An 8751-nucleotide genomic window follows, 5' to 3' on the forward strand; every position below is an offset into this window, starting at 1 on the left:
ACTCATTCTCTAAATAATTTTGATTTAAATTTATAAACTTTTTAAAATTTTCTGTATTTTTTAAAAATGATACTTGTTTTAATTGGATTGATGAAGAATCTAACTCCTTGTAATATCATCCCGTTCTCTTGCTGATCTCCTCTTCTTCCCTCCCTGATTTTATCTCCCAGATTTCAGTCCTCAGTTTTGTGCTCACCTTATTCTATATATGTTGTGGATGACCTATCTGCATGAGTGGGTCTAACTACTGTGCACGTTGGTGTCTTAAATAAAGCTCTAATTCAGAAACCTTCATATCCAACTGGTGTCTCAATGTTTTTACATAGATAACACACAGTGACCTCAAAATTAATGTGTTCAGATTTAATTCATCATCTTTTCCTCAGAGTAATCTTCCCTATTTATCAGAATGTGCCCCAACATCTCACGTTCTTCAAGACCACTTAGACTCCATACTTTCCTGTGCTCCTTAAATCTAATCAGTTAATAAGTTGCCCAGACTCTATCTCCTTAATACCTCTTAAAATTCACTCCAGCTCTCTGTACATGGCCTTTGTTTAGGCTTTTATTATATTTTCTTGAATTATGAAAATCGCCATATACCTTTTCTTCTCTCTACTTTTAGAATTCTGTAAGACCTATCCCTCTCCATAGGGAGTTGATTTGGTAACATGATATCAAATGAAAAGAATGAAAAGGGAAGGGGAAAAACAGAGGCACAGGTGAGGTATCTAGCTGGTCACCACCGTGGGATGCCCTGAGGGTCTCAGAATTATCTGCTGGAAAGAGAGAGGAGTAATTATCCAGTGGTTCTTACCCTCTGGCCAAGGGTTGCTCCATGGAGTATTTACTTCCAGAATTTCCAGGTGTATGCATGCATAAGTACTGAGTGGTTTGTCAGATATCCAAAGGCTTCAGAGATTGTAGGATAGAAAGCAAGTGATACAGTGATACTGAGGCAAGATATTGTCCATTACACCCAATCAAATCTGTTTACTGGAGTAATGATTAGAGGACAGTTGAGAAACAGCCACAGGCAGGATCTTGCGTACATGTTCTTTCCCTGACATAAATCTGATTATGCAGTGCCCATACTTATTCATCTGCATGACCTCCTAAAGATTAAGTTCCTTATCATAGCATACAGATATTCCCTGGGAAGTTGTATATGTCCTTCCAGATGCAAGTAAACTTTCTTCTTAAATGATCCTGTACCTACTAGAGTATCTAAAATAGGTAAATGCAGGAGCTGCTCATTATCAATTGGTATAGGAAAAAGACACTTGAAGTCAATCCACCTAAAATGAATCAAATTTTCGTAAGGAACAGTGTCAATGGCAGTAGTGAAGTGGGATTTTGGGGGTAGATAATAAAAAAATGCATTACAATGAAACTGAACTAAAAATTCAGCTTACTACTTGTTTATTTTAGCAAGACAGCACATAGGGCAGCTGTTCTGATTCTTAAATACATTTTAAAAGTGCTACTATTTTGCTTAGGTTTTTTTCCTAACATTTCTAATAGTATGAAATTATATCCTTTATCACAATTATATTTACAAAAGGATAATAATGTATTTTTACTAAAATATAGGAAGTTTTCATCAGTTTCCCCAAAGAGCTGTGTTAAAGCTTTACTTCTAAAGCATTCTTCTAAAAAAGAAGATAACTAACATATAACTTTTATCACTATTTCCTTCTTTTTGTTAACTGCTCAACCTTTTACGTTCTGCACTTGGCAGTAGCTTTGTATGTGACTGGAAAGGTCCACAAACATAATTTTAAATTCTTTCAGGATATGCACTTTCACTTTCTAATTAATTTGCATTACATTTGCATTGCATTGACTAATGTTTACAGAACACTATTATAAGTGAACAGAGTTATTGATAGATAAAGAATTTGAGAAGAAAAGCAGGGATACTCAGTAATGTTAAGTGGCTGGCAAGGGAAAGAGGGAGGTATTTTCTAGAGAATAATTTCATAAACTGTCAGTTCCTTAGTGATTATTTTCATGCTGTATCAAATTTTGTTTATCCTTAACCTCATAACTGTGAGGATTCAGAGAAAGATAATGAGAATACACTGTATATTTATCTTTTGTTCTTTTATTATACTCAGAGGAGCCTTCCTGTTCTATTAAAATTGCCAGTGAACTCCTCTTTCTCCAATTAGACTGAATTTTCTGAGGTTAGATAACCTTTTTTGAAATAATAAGACAATAGCAATAATAATTATTGATCATGAAATTTATTTTTGGACAAAAGTTTTGTTAAGACATTTACTTGAATTATCTCACAGACTTCATGACAACCCTAGAAAACACTGTATATTTGAGTGGCTATTATTTACTCCACTTTACATATCAGAAAACTAAAGTACGAAAGGTAAACACAAAAGTACAAAAAGAAAAGTTATTTTTTCAAGTACCTGCATAAGTGGTGAAATGGACATTCAAATATAAGCTGGACATCAGAGTCTTGATATGTATGCATTTATTTATTTATTTATTTATTTATTTATTTATTTATAGATTTGTTTATTTATTTGGAGAAAGAGAGAGAGAGAGTGCATGCCTGCAAGGAGGGGTAGAGGAGGAGAAGCAGTATATATTTCTATATATATTATATATAAAGATGTGTGTATATATAGATGTGTATATATATGTATATGCATATATGTGCATATATACACATTTTTCACAGCCTCTCTTTTTAAAAGATACACTCCCTGGGGGTGCCTGGGTGGCTCAGTGGGTTAAGCCTCTGCCCTCAGCTCAGGTCATGATCCCGGGGTCCTGGGATCGAGCCCTGTATCGGGCTCTCTGCTCCGCGGGGAGCCTGCCTCCACCTCTCTCTCTGCCTGCCTCTCTGCCTACTTGTGATCTGTCTGTCAAATAAATAAATAAAATCTTAAAAAAAAAAGATACACTCCCTGAAGACAGGAATAAAAACAGGAAAAAAAAGATATTATTTCTCAGGTGAGTCCTACTTACTAGAGGCGATTCTACCCAAACCTTCCTTTCCTTACAATGCTTTTGTAAAGCATTTACAGGTTAAATACTCCCTAGAGCTGTGTAGGATAAAGAGAATCATCCATACAGTTGTATGTGATTTACAGGAATGTGCCCAAAAGGAAAGAAGACATGCAAAATCAGGAAGCACAGAAGATGTAAGTAGAAGATAAAAAGGTAGCATTTCAATTTATGGCTGAAAATCAAAACCCTGAAATTAGTAATATACGTTATATTCAAGTGAATCAAGAACTTTAAATTTCTTACAAAACATGCTATTTCTACAGTCTAACAATAATTTTAGGGATAAATGTTGAGAATGCCTCAACTCCTTTATTAAATAAAACCTAAGTCCATTTTATTTATTGGCACTAGACTAGATTGATTTTTTTTTCATGGTGTTTAGGATTTATTGGAAAATACACATAATATATATGTAAAATGCATGCTATTTTTAAAATTTCTTTTCAGTGTTCCAGAATTCATTGTTTATGTACTACACCCAGTGCTCCATGCAATACGTGCCCTCCATAATACCCACCACCAGGCTCACCCAACCCCCCAAACCCTCCTCTCCAAAACCCTCAGTTTATTTCTCAGAGTCCACAGCCTCTCATGGTTTGTCTCCCCCTCCAATATCCCCCAACTAACTACTCCTCTCCATCTCCCCATGTGCTCCATGTTATTCCTTATGCTCCACAAATAAGTGAAACCATATGATAATTGACTGTTTGACTTATTTCACTCAGCATAATCTCTTCCAGTCCCGTCCATGTTGATACAAACGTTGGGTATTCATCCTTTCTGATAGAGGCATAATACTCCATAGTGTATTTGGACCATATTTTCTTTATCCACTTGTCTATTGAAGGGCATCTTTTTTTTTTCCACAGTTTGGTGACTATAGCCATTGCTCCTATGAACTTTGGGGTACAGATGGTTCTTCTTTTCACTACATCTGTATTTTTGGGGTAAATACCCAGTAGTGTAATTGCAGGGTCATAGAGTAGCTCCATTTTTAATTTCTTAAGGAATCTGCATACTGTTTCCCAAAGTGACTGCACCAACTTGTATTCCCACCAACAGTGTATGAAAGAAATTGAAGAAGACACAAAAAGATGGAAAACCATTCCATGCTCATGGATCAGAAGAATAAACGTTGTCAAAATGTCTATACTGCCTAGAGCCATCTATACTTTCAATGCCATCCCGATCAAAATTCCACTGGCATTTTTCAAAGAACTGGAACAAACAATCCTAAAATTTGCATGGAACCAGAAGAAACCCAAATTGCTAAGGAAATGTTGAAAAAGGAAAAACTAGGGGCATCACGTTGCCTGATTTTAAGCTTTCCTACAAGGCTGGATCACCAAGACAGCATGGTACTGGCACAAAAACAGACACATAGAACAGTGGAACAGAGTAGAGAGCCCTGATATGGACCCTCAACTTTATGGCCAAATAATCTTCGACAAAGCAGGAAAAAAATATACAGCGGACAGTCTCTTCAATAAATGGTGCTGGGAAAATTTGACAGCTATGTATAGAAGAATGAAACTCGACCATTCTCTTACACCATACACAAAAATAAACTCTAAATGGATAAAAGACCTCAATGTGAGGCAGGAATCCATCAGAATCCTAGAGGAGAACATAAGCAGTAACCTCTTTGACATCGGCCACAGAAACTTTTTCAAGCTATGTCTCCAAAGGCAAAGGAAACAAAAGTAAAAATGAACTTTTGGGACTTTGTCAAGATCAAAACTTTCTGCACAGCAAAGGAAACAGTCAACAAAACAAAGAGGCAACCCACAGAATGGGAGAAGATATTCCCAAATGACAGTACAAACAAAGGTCTGATATCCAAGATCTATAAAGAACTCCTTAAACTCAACACACACAAAACAGATAATTATGTTAAAAAATGGGCAGAAGACATAAATAGATTGATATTTTTTTAATAAAGACAAAATCATATATCATTAGAACACTTTTAAAAAAAATGCTTGCTATTATGTATAAGTCAATGTAGGAAAAACTACTCAACAATATTTATAGAAGGAAAATTTTTCTGTTTGTTTCCACTAGATATATATATATTGAATTGTAAAACCTATTTTCTTTCACAGAATAGACAGAGTTTTAAATTGTAATGCTTTCTTCCCTCTTATTATCCAACTGTGAAAACATGTGTTTGTCTTATCCACATAATGTAGGATGAGGAAACTTTGTTTAACATATAGTGATTACATAGTAAAACATTCTGCCTCCATTTAAACAAAAGAGTAAAGTTGCCAAGTCATTTCCCAAAGACAACCAGAGTCATTAAATCAGAAACAGCTGGGGCAGACATATAATCATCTTATGCCACCACTAAAAAAGGAGGAGACAAATGAGGACATTAGTTCAGAAAAGTAGTTGATCCAAAACAGAAAGGGAATTCCAGAAAGGATAGCTTACTTTTAAATAGAGAAGGGCCAGTTGTTATGAATACAGGAAAACATGGACCATGTGTATTTTAAGTGCCTTGCTCAGGACAGAGCTTTCCCAGGCAACAACAGAGTTGTTTCAACATTTCAGCAATGGAATTTCAATTACTTTTGTTCTAAAATAGAAGTTACAATAAAGATTCTGACCTTACCTTATCTGTGAAACGAACTACATCATTCATATTAATTAATTAATTAATAATTATGCATATTTTATTTGTTTATTTATTTTGATTTGATTCTTTGGCTTGTTTTATATTAGGGAGTTCATAAAATTTAAAAGTGAATTTGTTACTTTCTATTTTAATTACACTAAAGTTACGTTTTCTTACATAATGCTAGTAAGCATAATGTATATCCTTTGGGTGTTCGTTTTTCCATGTTCCAAGCAGTTATTGTATAAAGTAAATTATACCATACGTGTATCACAAGTTAATACTACCACCAGTCACCTTTTAACAGAAACTAGCTGGCAATGGCTTTGTGAACATAATATTCTTTGAGATGCACTTTAGGACCTCAGTCTTAGAAAGGAACATCACATTTCCATCACCTCTTGGAGATTATTCTAACTGAACAATTGCAAACTTCTTCAGGTTAATCTTACATTATTTGCTTCCTCAAATATTTACTGCATGCTTAAGGATGTGCCAAGTTATATTTCTCATTGCTCTTGAACTTTAACAGTTCATGAAAAGAGGCTGATCTTATCCAAGAGGCAATGTGATAAACTTTGGAGACTATATTAAGCGACATTAATACAAGAGGATAACAACAACAGCTAGCTCTTTTGCTAAGTGCTTACTATGTGCCCAGCATGATTATTAGTGCTTAACATCTATTAACCTATTTAATTCTTATAATAGCTATATCTGTTGACTGAAACAGAGTTTAAATAACTTGCCTACTTACACAAAAAGTGACAGAACTAAGATTCAAAAAGTGTCAGTTTACCTTCAACTCATCATAAGCTATGTTATATTCTACTCATTCCTCAGTGATCAGTCAAAAGCCTTCATCTCCTATTTTTAATTTAACATTAATCCACTGTGATGAACTATTATTGTGCACACACAAAAATAGTGTAAAAACAGACCAAAGCCTCAGTGTCAACTTTGAAAGTATATTTATTTCAATGCTAAAAAAGATTAGGTACCTGACTTACTATATAAAGTCTTAAAAAAAACAAATGGGACAGTGGAGTTAAAAATGTGGCTTGTAAGTTAGATGCACTCAATTATTTCTATCACTTCTGATGTCAAAAAATAGAAAAAAAAGAAAGCACAAATCAAAATACAAAGTTTAATAATTCAGTTCTAGTGAAGCAATTCACTGAGAGTTTATTGATAGAAAAAGACAGGATTTCTTTTTTTAGTTCTAGAAAGAAATATAATAGTCAAGGTTGTAATGCTAGCTAAGGATTAGAAACTCTGTTCAGATAGCATAAAATGGGTGCACAGGTCTGTGTTCATTTGATTAAAACAAATCCCACTGTTTATTGATCAGGAAAATGTTTCCAGATATGTCCAGTAACAGTATGATATACTAAGTTAACTCAGTTTATTCTCATAATCAGATTCAAATGCTCAGACCAAGGTATGATAAAATATAACTAATTATTTTATATCATTTAGGCAAGTGCTGTTATAATCATAAAATTTCCTTTTATACTCTTATAGGATTACAGGCATAACCTTACACAACCTCAATTTGGAGTAATTGTCTTTAATTGTTGAATGTTTTAATGACAGTTGTTCATTTATACAAGCAAATGGTTTTTATTTCAGTGTCTTCCTGAAGCCTGGGACTTCAGGCATGTTCTCAAATTGTATAATTATGTATTTCCTCTTAATTTTATTAATTCACTTTTCATTCAACCATTCTTTCACTCAACACTTGAAAACATGGTGTTAAAATCTCGTGAAACTCACAATGCTTAATCTTGTTTTTGCCTTCTAATTATTTTATTCAACCTTATTTCCACCATTCAGAAAGAAGGGTCCTAGGACCCCGAGGGATGGGGGTGAAAGGCATAGGATTTCTTCATTTAGTCATCTAAAAAAAGATAAACAAGCTGTAATATTTTATTTAGATTGACCAATTAACCCACCAGTGGTCTTGAATGTATTTTGGCTTCATTGTAATGACTCAAATATAAATTATAGGGACAATAGAATGCTCTATTGGTAAGACATGAATTTTGGATTGATATTTGGTAGACCAGTCTTCATTCTTGCCTTCTGCAAAATAAAAATACTATTACCTGTAATTTTTTTTCATTAATTGCATCAGATAAAATATATGTTGATTTTTATGCTATGATATAGAGATCATATAGGCTAATCCTAGTGAATATCTTCAAAAGCAAGACAGATAACCATAATTGGCAAAAAGAACCACTACCCTAAAAGATATGGTTGGCATGTTATGGTACTAAAATTACGAGACCTTCTATACTGTGTACAGCATAGTTGATGGTTTTATATTTTCATAATCAGTCATGTTCATAGATACTATAGTAGAACACATTAATTCATTCTTAGGGATTAATCTAAGAGAATTTCAACAAAAATGTGAAATAGACATGCAAAATACTTTAAAACTCTTTCATAAGGGTCCAGAATGCACTGCTTAAAGGACATCTGATTCAAGGCACTGGAACACGTTTAATCATTCTCTCTAAAAATAATGGTGAAAGCAAGGAAAGTATTAAGAAAAGGATGGAATGAAGAAGGAAATGGAAGAGGAAAGAGGAGTTTAAGGAAGATGAGAGAAAACTGAATCCTCTGCTTCATCCTGGAATAACTACACTCACACCTATGATAGCCTTTCCCAGATCACTCCCTTACAGTTTCCTTAGAGGGAAGACTACACATGTGGATATGTTCTGCTATTTTTTAAAATAACCAAATGCAGGAAAGATATCTAGCAGGGAAACAAATCCACACAACTTCAGAGGAAAACAAACATTCCAAACTTTCATCCTTTGATACACATACAGGTAAGATGAATAAGGTCCAATATACATGCAATAGGAGATCAAAGAGAACTGGATCAAGGTCATGGTAAGTAGGGTAAATAATAAATATTATTCATTTAATAATAAAAAACAAAAAGTCCTGTGGTTTGAATAAAGTCTTTGTATTTTGTTTCAAAATGCTCTGTGAAATACTAAGCAATGAATGCTCTAAAAACTCATATTCAACTAAACCCTAATGTTATAAAAATCAAAAGGAAATCTTAAAAATCA

The sequence above is a fragment of the Lontra canadensis genome, unplaced genomic scaffold (genome assembly GCF_010015895.1).
Source record: "Lontra canadensis isolate GAN:19392208 unplaced genomic scaffold, GSC_riverotter_1.0 scaffold1, whole genome shotgun sequence".
NCBI lineage: Eukaryota > Metazoa > Chordata > Mammalia > Carnivora > Mustelidae > Lontra > Lontra canadensis.